We start from the raw sequence: 15393 nt of genomic DNA on the forward strand, positions 1-15393 counted from the left end.
TAAACACTATGCTCGGTAGTGTTATCATCTGGTGATAAAACTTTTAAAACTGTTAGTGGCTCATATTTGAAGAATTCGCAAAATGATTTATTTTAGGAAAATGCCCTACTTTGTATGGCATGAATGCGTTTAAATATTGCAGTTAGAAATATCATTTTTCAAGCTTTAATTTTGCTGTAATAATAGAGGAAACTCCAGAATAAATTTAAATACTGATTTTAATACATTTTATTTATTTAATGTACGGCACTAAGTTTGTCACATCACACATTCCCTCTTCACCATGGCCCATGAAATTACTCTCAAATAGAAAGATAATAAGGGGCAAAGGCGTACCCATGTCTTGGGGGGATAAAAAAAAATTGTTTATTCATTTCCGATGTCCTATGAATATACACACACTACTTGAGATTGATTTTCACCTGTCGAAGTGTCAGCTGTTGTATTCAAACTCGAAAAACTGGAGATTCGCCTGCATCAATTTTCCTTCTTTTGAAGAAGTTTTTCAAAAAAATTTGCCTACTCACTCACTCAATGAGATTTTGGTTTTTGAGATCATTATAATACTTCGGATTTTCCTGTTCTGTTGAAAATTTTTATTTCTGTAAAAACAATTTTTTCGTAGAATTTGATTACGTTGATTGAATTTTCAGCAAACTGATATTTTATGAGATATCGCCATGATTTTTTTTTCAAATTGTACACAACGTGTATTTCTACATATTTCGATAGAGTTTAAAATTAACAATCCAAATATATACTTGATATTTTTTGAAGGCATGTTCGAAGTCCCAACAGGTGGCCGGCTAGGTGGCCAGACCTATCGCCTTTAGGGAAGAATATGTATATCTTTCCTCAAAGGTGAAAGTCCATAGACGTTAGGTCAGGCAACCTAGCTGGTCATCTGTTCTGTAATAACTCTTGTGCGATTTGCCGAATGGCTAGGGAGCTTATGGTGTGGCATATATTCCGAAAGCAGTATGAATATTCATTCTTCTTCTCCTTATCACTTGTTTTGACTAGTTTAGCAAAAAATTTCTGGTAAAAATTATTTCCTACTTCCAAAGATGTTTCACTAGCGATCGAAGGCTCGAACCCACTAGGATAGGAATTAACCAAACTAAACAAACCAGCTCTAATCCATCCCTGTCCTTTTTTATGTAGTTCATAAAACTTCCGGAAGGGGAAGACTTGCATGAGCGCCATCTATTTTATGTTTTCAAAACAATTTGTCTATTAGAAGAACACTTTATGTTTAATTCTATGGTTTCCTTTTTGTGATTCATTAGAAGTTTGCTGTTGTATCACAGATTACTATTCTGTCTGTGGTTCTATCTAGAACGAACAAATAAACTAATGTCATGTCAGCCATGATAGTGAAATTGATTGTTTTTGCTGACTGCGTCCATTTTAGCGAATATTATAATATAAACTGATTTCGTTTCCTGTTGATTGGTGCCTTTATTCTACTAGGGGAAGATTTGAATAGCTTTGTATTGATTATTAATCATACGATCGCTTTTTTTCCAAGATTTATTTATATGATTTAGGTAAGTTTTCCCTGTAATTACGATTTACTGAAATGGAAGCGCTCCTATCACTGGAATGCTTCGAAAGAAATGACTGAACTAGGTTTCAGTTTTCATTTGGTTTATCTTTAACGTATTGTGTAGAACAACTGCACAGCATACAGTAGCCTTATGTTCAATTCTACAACTTTTCTGCTGTTGCCTACTCTTATCTGTGTCAGGCCATATTGTTGATCGTTGGATTCTAAGATTCTATTTATCCATTCAATGCACATGTCTATTATATAGGTAATCTACATATTTGTGGCGCATTTCTGCTATTCTTGTATTATTTCATAGGATTCACTTTGTGTCTGCCAGCAAATACACAATACTCCTGGAATTTCATGTATGTGGAAGTCTCTGAAATGGAATAATTGCATTTATTTGTGATTAGACATTATCTTTGGATATTCAAACATCTTGACTGACGACTAGACTTGATTGAATTATTGAAGACTATTTAGTTCATATTTACACTGAATCCGATAATAGTGCACCTACCAAGAATTGGAGCATTGCTTTGATGTGTATATATGGGTTTGAAGTTCTTCAAAATATCAAGTTTTATTCTATGTGAGTTTATATCTTATATTACAGAACCATTGAGACCAAACAACAAATTAGTTCCTGCTTCCATTTAACCGATTTAGAAAAACAATGGATATGTTCTTCCTGCTTTGAACCTAGAATTATATTGTATTGACTTCATACATATGCTTGATGGGCTTACATATGATGAAGTTTCGAATATGCTTTGATAGTTATGATTTCTTTTTTTTATTTTCAAGTCGTAAATTTCAATGGCAAGGAAAAAGTATAACGACACATCCCTCAAGAAGTACTAACCGTAAACACGTGTTTTGGGCTTTTGCCCCTCAACAGTATGGTGGAAATACTTGTAATTTTTCTTTGTTTTTAAGCAATTCTTTTCATTATTTCCCCTTCATAAATTTTAATATCCTTTGAGAATTTTGAGGACTGCAAAAAAGAAACAATTTTGTATTCAACAACAATTTATATATGATTGACGTCTCTCGAAGACTTTTACGTGATGTGTATGATGATGTTTGTCATATATACATTTATATTCTTTAAACAAAACAGATTGATTGAATTAAGTTCACTTTTGAACTTCTTATATTCTTCCTGAAGTCAAAAATTTGATTTTTTTTACCTACCTACATCTATAGAAGGGTCAAACTGCATATCTCATTTGATATGTATAAGTGAGCAAAACTGTCGTTAATCCGCCTGGTTTCATGAGATAGAACTACAGTTAGTTCTATCGAATTTATGGATAATAATAAAAATAATACTTAATTAGCTAATCAACTGGTTATCAACAATAGAAAATATGAAAGAACGAAGAAACAATATGAACAACTAATAATGTTTCTTTGTATGATAAATTTATATTTTTCTGAACATTCTATGATTGTCACTGTTCTTTATATTAGTAGTCTATTTGTTGTAAATAATTACACACTCTAATAAGTGTTTTTGATGTTGAACTGTTACGAAAGGTATTGACATAAAAGTTGGTCTAATTTCTAGTACAGTATGAATGTCTGAAACATCTAATATTTTGAGACAGATACTTCGAAAGCAATTTATGTTCAATCTTATATATGAAATCCAGAATTTCATATATTATTCTTTGCTTGACATCCATTTAATTTGATGCTTACAACGTTAATCTAATCTTCTTCTCGCATTACAATTCAATACCACCCCCATGTCTAACACTTTCTGAATTGTATCTATACTACTCAAATTGAGATCAAATAGTAGGAATATGCAAAAATCTAAATGAGGCAATACAATGATCGATTGAAACAACACTAATTTAGTTTTCACATATATTCTGTTACTGATTCCTCTTATAAATTGTATTTTTCGTCCAATTTTTCCTTTTACATATTCTGCATGTATTTTGAAGTTAAGGTTTTATCTACTTTCATTCCCAAGTATTTCAACGGAGTCAACTTCCCTCAAAATGAATTTATTTTCACTTTCAAACTGCATGATGTGATATTTATTAAGGTTCTTTACCTTTCGATTAGCCCTCAACAATTCATTCATCAGTTCAAAATTTTCATTCATTAGTGCCACTACCGTATCAATATTTTTTACCATCATATAGATCTTGTTGTCATCAGGAATCATTTGAAGTGAAAATGAATATTGTTTAGCAAGAAATCCAGATTGGTCGACAACTATTACAACATTTTTATTCAGGAAATTAAAAGAATTAATCCCTTACAACCATATACAACGCTTTCACAAAGATTGGTGAAGTATGCAAACCTCTGAATACTTCGGATAATGTTGGACATTGCTCACTTTCTTGATAGCTACCATTAAGGAAACCTTCCAAACATCAGGAAAAACAAAATATTCCAATAAAGCGTTTACAATTTTGAGTATACTATTTCAGACCACATCAAAAATAACTCCGTACATCCTTTTATTGACACCATATTCTTTCTGCTCCTCATGGATTCTTTAACTTTTTTATGTTTCATACTAATCTCCGAAAATTCTGAGAGTTCATCTATTTGAGATGAGTAATATTAAACGTTATGGTTTCTGACCATATATATTGCAATAGTATCCTGGATACTCGACTCAAAAAAAACTTCTGAAATTTTGAGGCTATCTCTCGTCTGCAACTAATTTGTCATTGAATTCTATTTCCGAAAAAAGTTTTCGGATTTTTCCTTGAAAATCGATTCATACTATAATATTATTTTATTATTTTGTGGTATTAGTTCATTTTTCGTAGTTTTAATTTTTTAATTTATTTTCAAGTTCTCTATATCTCATACAGAACAATTGATCTTATGAAAACTGCGTATATTTATTTCATAAGATCTTTAATTCCTTCATTTATCCAAGGACATACATTCTTATAGTGATAGTATTCAATGGATCAAATATGTGACTGATAGAATTGACAAAATTTGTAGCTAAAATGTTCTGATCAATACTAAAAGTTACAATACTACGGTTATACCAGTTATTGCCTTCTGAAATTCACATACATTTTAATTGCTATATGACCATAAAATGGAGTTGATGCCTCGGTTAGTATATCTAAGGGCTTGCAAATTCTTTATTCTATGTAATCATTTGTTTTAAAATTTCTATAACAAATGTTTATTAATTTTTTTTCATCATATTTTGGAAAAAAAAATGGTTACATTCCTTTGAAGATTTCTCCGCCTTTATTTGTAATGAAGCCATTTCAATCTCAAGTATTTTGCTTTGACACGAATATACTGTCATGAAATTATATCTCATGTATGAAATATAATCTTTGCAGAATCACCTTCCTAGGACATATGTGGAGGATCCAGGATGCTACCTCAATATGTTTCATGAGAATACTGCAATAGAAAACTAATAACTTTAGTTCTCAAAATTGATCTCTGTACCTGCTGAATTTCAAAGTTTTATACCGCTTATCAGCTTTTGAACAAGGGCGGATATAGCTCTTTTTCATGGGGGTGGGGGGGGTAGTAACGATTTAAAACAAATAATTTGCAATATTTGGGAAATTACCAATTTGAAATTATTGCCTGAAATATTTTATGTGCGTTGGGTAAATTTTTTCAGGGTTTCAATATTCATGGGGGGGTAATTACCCATTAAGTTCCGTCTATTACTACTGTATGTATTATCTTTACTCTCTAGGTAGCAGATTGTAACTCGATGCTGGATTTCACCGAACTCAATGTCGATGGTGTCCAGATGATTTGGCCTTCATTTCTTTGAGCTTTTCTAGTATGATGTCTCATTGTCAGAGGTGAAGTATAAACCACATAGCTCTGCCCTCTCCGGATCAAGAAGTGAAAATACGATATCCGGACACAATCGATATTTAATTCCAAAAAAATTTATCGTCGAGTTAAGGTGGCTACCGACTACGCGAAATTACTTGCAGATTTACTTGCTCTTCTCATCGTTTGTCGAAAAACGGACCCAAGTCACAGCCGGCGAGTCGATTACTTTTCAAAATAAACTGACACATGTAGACATGTAGTGTGTACCATTCAATTGGACTCCGGACAATTATTTGACAAGTATCGGGTGTCATGAATGAATGGCACATTTTCGGGCTCGATTTTTGAGAGAATTAATTTGGTGAGAACCGAAACTTCATAAATTCAACTGTTTTCAAGCTTTGAGGTAAAATTGGAAAATGGCGTGAAATAAAAAGTTCTCATAACTTCTTCATTACTACTGCTATAAACATAAAACAAAAACATTATACAAGCACTTTTCAGTAGAATCCATTGGTGTTTTCATTTGTTTTTTATTGTAATTAGTTTTGGAGTTATAATACAAACTTGTGTTTTTTTGAATGTAAACCATACAAATTTCAATAATACATTGAATGATTTTTTCCCTTTTCAGAACTATATAACATGATATATAATTTCTAATCAAATTATAAAAATCATCAAGTGTTTCATTTTCACACAGAAAATCAACCAAGTGCCTATCTATTATAATCTGTGAACTTGAGAGAATTGAAATATTAGATGGACACCAAGTTCTCCGGATTTAATTTCGTTAGATTTTTTCTTTGAAGAACAACATTCATCAATTTGAAAATGTTGAAATAAAACCAAAGGTGTTAAATCCGGAGACCTTGGTGGCCACCGAATAATTCAATTATCTAAATTTCACAGATTATTGGTCGATTTTCCCTGTGGAACTGAAACTCGATGATTTTTATAGTTTGATCAGAAATTCATATAACACATATAGTTTTGAAAAGGGAAAACATCGATTTAATTTATTATTGAAATTTGTATGGTTTATAACAAAAAAACAAGTTTGTTTTATAACTCGAAAACTAATTGCAATAAAAAACAAATGATAACATCAATGGATTCTAATGAAAAAAGTGCCTGTTGAATGTTTTTGTTCAATGTTTGGAGCACCAGTAATAAAGAAGTCATGAGATATTTTCATTTCACGTCATTTTACAATTTTCTCTTATAGCTTGAAAACAGTTGAATTCATGAGGTTGCGGTTTTCTTCAAATTAATTCTTCGAAAAATCCAGCCCGAAAATGTGCCAATTCTTGTTTTTCTGGCTCCAAGGGATTCTGGGTTCCCCTCACTAGACAACAATAATATACCAAAATCATGTATGAAATTTGTTATTTTCCGTGCTGGCTTCACATGGAATCCAGAATAGAATTTTCCTATCCTGTTTTATAGCGTACATCGTTTTATATCTCATTTTCAACAGGTCTTCATGGTTATGTTATTTGAGTCATTTAATTATGTCATGCGAATTCCTTTCAAACACATAATTATCAATAATTTTCCACTCACCACTTATTTAGAGCTCACTTAGAAGGCGTATTCTTTTCAACTAGATTTGACATCGACAGGTAATTCTGGCAACTGTCAGCTATTTTATGTTTATGGTTCTTGAATCACAAAAATATTCTATTCATTAGACTTTTTTGTTTCAACTATAAAATCAATATAATTGATCATACTGTGAAGTTCATCATACTATGTACAAGAATGACCTACAAATTAACTATTCAAACCACATCCATGTTAGAGTTGAGCTTGCTTAGCTTGGTGGAGTTTTGTTCGACTCAAGAATCAAGGGTTTTCATCAAGTTCTGCCATATATTCGAATTTAATTGATGAAATTAATTAAAATCATAGTTACATTTATCAGTATTTCACAATTTTCATATTGGCTTTACTTTTCTATACACAAATCAAAGTTCGAAAAAGATAGTTATACCTAAAATTTTTAATGAAAAGAAATTCTTGGAAATAGTAATCCGTTACTACGTAACACTTCATTACGCAATAAGAATAATAACACTAATTTAGTGGATCATCACAACCTTCTTATTACGAGGGTATTCTATTAAATAGTACCAGGTTTTTACTTTCGCCATGTGCTTTGAAGATTTTCTAAAATTCACTATTTTAATAAAAATTTATAGTTGGTAGAAGTTCTACAATATATTTTTCAATGAACTGGGGTAATAGAACCGTCGAATGATTATGGAAACTGAGACAATTGTAGCAATATCGAATCCGAAGAATCGTTCCCAACATTGGAGAAGGTAGGACCAATTCAACATAGCAGGAAAAGTAGCAGATCAGGAATTATTTTTGTTTTTTCTGTTTTGCTATTATATGGTCAAGTTTTGTGGACCTACATATCATCTAGATATCAATTAATTTTCAAGTTACTAACAAAAGTAATACTTATTTTTAATTTATAATCTATCGAGTAGGTAAATATAATTGAAATATCAACTACGAGGAAATGCTAAGAAGGCTTATTCATCATGCTGGTTTGTCGCCATGAAGCGTTCTTTATTTGGGGTTTGTCAGGTTTGAAAACGTATTTTTTTTATGTATTTAGCCAACAGTTGAAGTCTACTTATATTTAACTTTAATGTACTGAACTGTTTCGTATTGCTGTCGTGAAAGTAAAAATTGTCATGGTGATTGCCAAATTTCGTCAAGGAAAGCTATCTAAAAAAGATACTGGTTACAGCACAAATAAATAAACATCAACTATTCCTATGATTTATATAAATGATCATATTCTTATCGGAAATTACTTCAATGGATTTCAGTGAATGAAGGCGACTAAATTTTTCATTGAAATGATTCTTAATATTTTTTGATAATATCTTTAAATACGTTGAAACCATGAGTTATTCTTAGTAAGATGAACAACTGGGCATAAGAAAACTATATTTAAAGATTAAATATTGGAAATACCTACCTTTCGATATTTTTCAGTGTGGCTACTTGCCGCGCAGCATCATGATATATTTGCTTGATTTACATCGAATTAGATCATGACAGTTTTCAATGCTTCTTTATTGATATATTCAAAATATTCTCTCTGCCGATTATAATTTTCGTCGAATAAAGCTGTTGGCTTCAATTATCAGAATTCTCCACAATACATATGTTTTGTTCGAAACTTCATCAAGGTTGCTTCATCTGAATGCTGATGTCCATTGTCATACTCATAGTAAATACTTATCCAAGTTATGTTTGGCACAATATTAAAAATCATATAAGATATTTGACATAATTCATAATAATGAACACATTTCTAGAGATTTTTATAACTTACTGGATTAGCAGCTGATGATTTGTCAATTTTTCGCCTGTTATTGATTTTGAAGTCTTGTAGAGACCTTAGAAGTTGGTTTTAAAAAAACCGTAACAAGAAAAATCGCTTTTCATATCGACCTAATTGGTCAGCCTGTTTCAACGATTAGGCTCTTTGAGATTTTATGTTAGATTTTTTTAAATCCTTAATCTCCCAAAGACCTTATAAGTTATAAGACTCGAAAGCCAACATTTTAATAGAAATATTTGCTGTTCTAAGTGTCATGGAGAACATTATTATTATTATTCACTGAATCGGGGTTGTTGAGCCTCTGTTAGCCTTCCGGGAACTGCGACCAATTTGATCTTTCGTTTTTAACCCTATCTATTCATACAAACCCGGGGAGGCCGTCGATACGGTTAACGAAACAGACGACATCCTTAGGAGCCTTGGCTATTACTTCGTGAGTATTCAAAACTGACTTTCCTATGTGAGTGGTTCTGAGGTCAGTCAGTCCCGGAAATTTGCAGAATATGCGTTCAGCTGTGTCTACTTCCTTTCCACAGAGCCTGCAGATCTGGAGGACATGAATCAGATTGATTGAAGTATGCATAATAGAGGTCGTTACTTACCTAATATTTTTGTGAAAAATAACTTGAATACATACCTGTATTAAAGAAATGAATAGCTGAATGAATATTTGAATATTACCTAGTACACGTACTAGTTTCTATTGGAATATTCATTAGCCTCCTTTTGATCTTCAACTAGAAATGCTATTTCAGTACCATCGTTTTCGAGTCTTTCGGTATATTTTGATTTATTTTGAAAAGTTTCACTGGATTTCGGAGAAGTCTGCCTAGTGGCCTTTTTCGTTTTATTTTTTCGTCTAAAAGCAACAGCATCCTGTGCTAAATTTCTGCCATCAAACATCCACAGTATGTACACACAAGGAGAGTGATGCTGCTGTTCAAGTCGAATTGATCAATCAATGAAGAAATATCTTTTCAGGAAATAGATATTAGATTTCCTGTCAGAGCTGTCAGCACTTCAGGTTATTTTTCATTAAGGAGGTAAGTTTGAAGATGCGTAATGATAAAACATATTAATATCTTACTGATTTATTGATTGCTATTGAATCTACAAATGTATATTTATGAATGAATTAAAATTGACTGAATCATGATGTGCAATATTTCAACTAGTTTGTAATAGATTGAAAGATTCAACTTAGAAAGAGAAATCAAAAAATGATAACAATTTTTTTGTCGTCCCTCTCGATTTACCATTATGACAAATATTTATTTCTTCTTGCTAATTGATATTAACAAGCCATGCGTAATAAGATATACAGCATTGATATAATTTTCTAATTGACTGTAGAGGAGAGTTCGACAAAACGGAATAATTGATTGAAACAAAATACTTATCCGCCAGTATTTGAAAATAAGGAAGAATAATTACCCTGCTCATTATATTGTTTATTTTCTGTCAGATGACGAATGGTGGTGTTACTCTCTGCAATCTTCCTATCTAAAAAAGAGATTTATTTCAACGGAGATTTTGAATGATATTTTCCCCTGAATAAACGATGTTGGAAAAAAATACCATTTCGAATCATTCAGCAAAAAAAAATGCGCATCACAGAGTGGTATTTTACGGGGCAAGGCACAATAATCATCAGAGCATGTATTTTCTATGGAATCATGACTGAGTTTTATCTTGAATCAGTATCGAATTTCAGCTTTTTAATTCAACTAAAGCTGATCAGCTACAGAAGCAAAAATTGCGATGCTAACACTATTGAAAAAAATCTATTGGGGAAAGCCTGTTTTAAAGAGCTGAAAATAAATTTGGGAGTTAAACAGAAGAAAAAAAGTTTTAATACGCACAAGTTATAGTAAAAAAAAAGAGCTGTGAATAGCCTGGTAAAGAGTTAATAACTTAAGTTATCCCGTTTTATCCTAATGTTTCCTGAAATTTCCTATCCTTTATGATATTTTCAATATATTTTCCTAATACATCTTTCAATTCATACACAGCGAATATAAAGAGATCTAGAAATTGGTAAAAAGTGATCTAAGACTAAGTATTAACCTATAAATGATTCTATTTTGAGAAAAGTTTGAATATAGAACATTGTCATACTATACAATATTGTATATACCTATAATTACTGTTACTGCTATCGAAAATGTATCATAAAGAAAATGTTTTAAAAATACCATAAAAAACATTTACAATTTCTTCACTTTAGACACTGGAATCGCAGGAGTTCTCTGTATATTGAATGTTCTAGAGAAAAGAAATTCGAGATGTTAAAAATTGAGATTTGAAAGACAAGATTTGGAGAACACGATTGGACTTCAATTACTGGTGATACAAGTATTGGGATCGTTTGGACAAAGATACACGAACAATAAGAATAATTTTCCACCTTATCCGATTATTTTACCCTTCGACATCAGTGTGAGCTCTTTTATTTTATTTTGACTGTATTTCATCTTGTTACTCATTCTCAAGCTTTAAACAATTTGAATTCAGATTCTGAAGAATTCAATTTTTCGCATGAATATGAACTGAATATAAAATTTCTTAACCGAAGGAAAAATCTGCAGAATTGCTTTCCTCAAATCTACAAGGTCTCGAGGAAGAAAATTGTAATCAGAATATGGTAAACATAACGATGAACGTCTGAGGAATGGCAAATTCTATAATGTCAAGAAACTTTAGTTTTGCACAAGGAACAGGAAGAAAATTATTGGCTTATATATTTTCAATGAGTTACAAAGAAACTCACTTGTGATAAAAGATATCAGGTAAATCAACTGAATAAGTTGTACGATAGATGATTATCTATCTAAACAACTTACGTTGTTTAGTTGCTTTAAAATCCTTTCGGAATGTATCTGAAAAATCCGAAACCAATAGAGCTTTGTTAATTATCGTTCAAATTCGTACAAAAGTAACACCAAATTTACTCAGGGATATATGATCATTTCTTTATTTGATCACCACAATATTAATTTTGGAAAAACTAAGTTGCAAATTTCGTCCAAGAAATTTGTAATTCGTGAAAAAATTAGTGATATCTGAAAAAAATATTTGGACATGATTGTACATCATACATATTCAAATCTTTCTGAAGATTTTAGATTTAACTTCTATAATAATAACGTGTTTCTACACACTGAAAATATAGTCCTAGATTTACTTGACATATCTTGAAATTAACACATAATTGAAGAATTAAATATACTTGTGAACAAACAGATTTTAACATTACATCTTCTACTACTTTGCATATGGTAGATAAGAATTTCTCAAACTTCACGTAACCCTATCAGATTTTCAAAACAAGGGCAAACCCCTTAGAAACAACCATATCCACATAGAGCAAAGGATGTATTATCTTAAGAAAGAAATACTGTCGAAAGATTTTTATAAGAATACATATTTTTTATGTGATCTTGATTTATTTTCAACGTTCTGTCGATTTCTGTATTTAGTCTGTTCAAAAACGTGGACAATGTCCAAAAACTCGAAACATCATCCAGTCTACGGAGCGTACAAACTACGTCGACTACAATTGCGTTTACTTCAGTTGAAACTTCAGTAAAGAAAAAGTGAATAAACTGACGTGAAATTCTGAGCTTCTGAAAGCTTGTCATTCATGCTCGAATTGTTTACCTCATTTTGCTTCAGAGCCTTCCGAAGCATTTCTTATTTATTTATTTAATAAGAAATGCTTCGGAACCCTCTGAAGCAAAATGTTTTATGTTTTGATTAGCTCATTTCTGTTTGAAACCATCAGTTGAAGTAGACACAATTTGACTCGACGTAGCGTAAATGCTACACTTTGTGAATTAATGATGATGATGATGATTGACTCTCCGAAAATTTTTCGCTCCTCGATCCCGTTATTAAACATTAATTTATGTTCAAGACGATTTTTCATTCAAAATGATTCGATAACGTCGACGAAGAAAAGGACCTTTCGTTTTGACTGTTGAGAATTAGCAAGTGTGCAAAATGTGGAGGATTCACTCGGAAAAAGCCGCATGTAATGGCAGCTCAGGGCTGCCACGGAACTGGGCGAGAATATTTGTTAGGGAATTGGGAGATTTTCAGCAAAGGGCGAAAATGTTATTTTAATTTCGATTTTAAGACTTATCTATATATTTCAGTTGTGAACCGTCTTTCATCCCGGGATCATTGATGAGATCATCAATATGTTGACTAAGTTGTCCCTGCCATATACACCCGCCTTCATAGCGGAAAGTGGTGATTGATTATAGAACAGTTCTCCTGGGCTAGCGAAGAATCACCCTGCCAGTATATAGGCTAGTAATCTCTCAAATTGTATCGTTTTGCTTGCGAAACCGCCTCCACTATGTGAATTTTGTCGCGTACGTACTAGGGCTGGGACTTTTTCGCCATTTTGTATTCGAATAATCATTCTCAAATTTATTCGAATAATTCGTTCAAACAAATATTCATGCTTGATTATTCATGAGTAGTCATGAATATTCAACTATTCGTTGAATGTTCAACGAGTTTTCATTGATTATTCAATGAATATTCAGTGATTAATCAATGACTATTCAGTCAATATTTAGTGATGACTCATGTTTTAATGAACCATTAAAATCCGCGCGTTTTGAATATACCCTTGGCGACGTGGTATAATCGTTTTGGTGTTTCGCCTCTCACCATATTGCGATCGTTTCCACAGTAACGTAGGTAATTGGACATTCGCCAAAAAAAAAAGTCAAGCTCGGTGTAATGTCATTGAATTTTGGAAAATGCAGCGCTACGATTATAGTTCTATTAATAAATAAGAAATTAAAAATTTCATTTATATTTTGATTATACGAACCTCTTCACTCGACGTATTTCGCGAAACACCACTCGTGACATACACTCGTGACTCGGTGTATAATCGAATATTTTCTATGCTCTTATGATATTATAACTGCTTATTCAGTGAATATTAAGTAAATATTCAATGATTATTCAGTTAATACTTATTCTTAAAAAAAACAGCGGTTTATAGGTTCATTATTTTTGAAATCTTCGGTATCGTCTAAAAAACATTTACCTTTTTGTAAATTTAAGAAAAGTAGTTTGATCATGGTTCGAAAAATCGAAAAATTGTTGTATGAAAATGTTTTAACTCGTTTCCGGATTTGGCCAGCATGTTCACAATATCAAAAACCAATTATTAAAATATTTGTATAGAAAACTCAATAAGTGAATTCAAACATAATTATCAGAAACTATACATCAAAAAATTATTGAAATAAGAAAGTTGTCGCAGGCTAGAGGAAAATTTGATTAATCGATCTAGAAAAATCACCATTCATCTCTTGGTGTATATCCTTTGGGATGCTGGTTAACATGATGCATGTTGGCGACACGCACTTTTCATCTACTACTGTCCGGAATTGGCTTGTGGTTCTTGAGTTGAACCTAATTTTTCAACTACGATTTTCTTCGTTTACCAATACTTTTTTACCAGGTTTTTATGTATGAGTATGAGTTGAAAAAGAAGAAGAATTTGTCATAACATGATGAATATATTCAAGTTTACCATTTAATGCAGATAACTATTCCTGAAATAATTCGAATTCTCTGTGGGCTCAGTACATAGTTTGAAAGCTAAACTACACTCTTGCCCACGAGATTTTTCAATTAACTTTTGACGCACGTTTCGACAACAAAGTTCATCAGCCTTCAATTGCATATATTCTACTCATTGAATATACTGTAACAAATATTGTTTGTAGGTTAAGAACTTCTCAATTTTCGAAAGGGTTAACATTTTTTTGGACGATACTAAAGGTTTGTATAGTAATATGAAGATATTTTAGGTACCCACAACTTGATCCAACAATTTAAAACCCTACTCATCAGTTTAGTTGAAGCAGTGAGTGCGGGGATTCTGCCGATTTGATGCAACTATCGTATGATCGTTTGGTCTATAGAGTTGCTTGCAAATTATTTTACTAAAACTTTAACAACTTTAATTTCGATAAAACAAATATTATTTCCGTAAAATTTTTCATTACCACCGTAAATTCTTCTGTATATTGCGCAACATCTCAAAAATACATGGACACAGGCAGATGCAGCAGGTCAAGATATTGGGCTCAGATTAAATTTCCATCAATGAATAATAGAAAAGTGTTCCATTATTATTACCCATACATTGAGATATTTTCAGGAAACAGGATATGCGTTTCTGGGTAAAGGAACATTTCAATACAGGAAGAACAGAACAGGAAAACAAACATTCCTAAGATATACTGGGTTTCCCAGTACCGTATCTAGAGCGTGGCAAAGGTGGCACTTGCCACGGGCGCAAGGCCCACAGGGGCGCCCAAAAATATCAAAAGAAAAAAATATTGGAGCTCCAGGCGAAATAATTCGAAAGATCAAAATTCGGTTTTCATGTTATACCTATATTCGCCTCGCAACGAGCGATGCCGAGAAATCTGGAAACATTTAAAATATTGCTAGACTTCCATAGAATTTGCCCAAAATGATCTCAAGATCAACAAAACTTTAGTTTAAGGGAAGAAATAATATAAATATGGCTATGTTCAAGCGTGCCGTAATCTAGTCATAAATATATCTGTTGAGCGTCGGTATGTTCAAAGGTTCCACATTCAGATCATAAATATTAGGGTCGAGC

The 15393-nt window shown here is 32.0% G+C and overlaps 1 protein-coding gene across 1 annotated transcript in view; it reads left to right on the forward strand.

Annotated features, from left to right (window-relative positions):
* Window positions 1-1316: 1316 nt before the first annotated feature.
* The window catches only part of LOC123672798, a 30469-nt gene continuing 16392 nt past the window's right edge, over window positions 1317-15393 (forward strand). The window contains exon 1 of the mRNA XM_045607088.1: window positions 1317-1550. The gene's annotated coding sequence lies outside the window, so the exon portion shown is untranslated. The remainder of the gene's footprint in view (window positions 1551-15393) is intronic.

Source organism: Harmonia axyridis, chromosome 2 (assembly GCF_914767665.1).
Source record: "Harmonia axyridis chromosome 2, icHarAxyr1.1, whole genome shotgun sequence".
Classification (NCBI taxonomy): domain Eukaryota; kingdom Metazoa; phylum Arthropoda; class Insecta; order Coleoptera; family Coccinellidae; genus Harmonia; species Harmonia axyridis.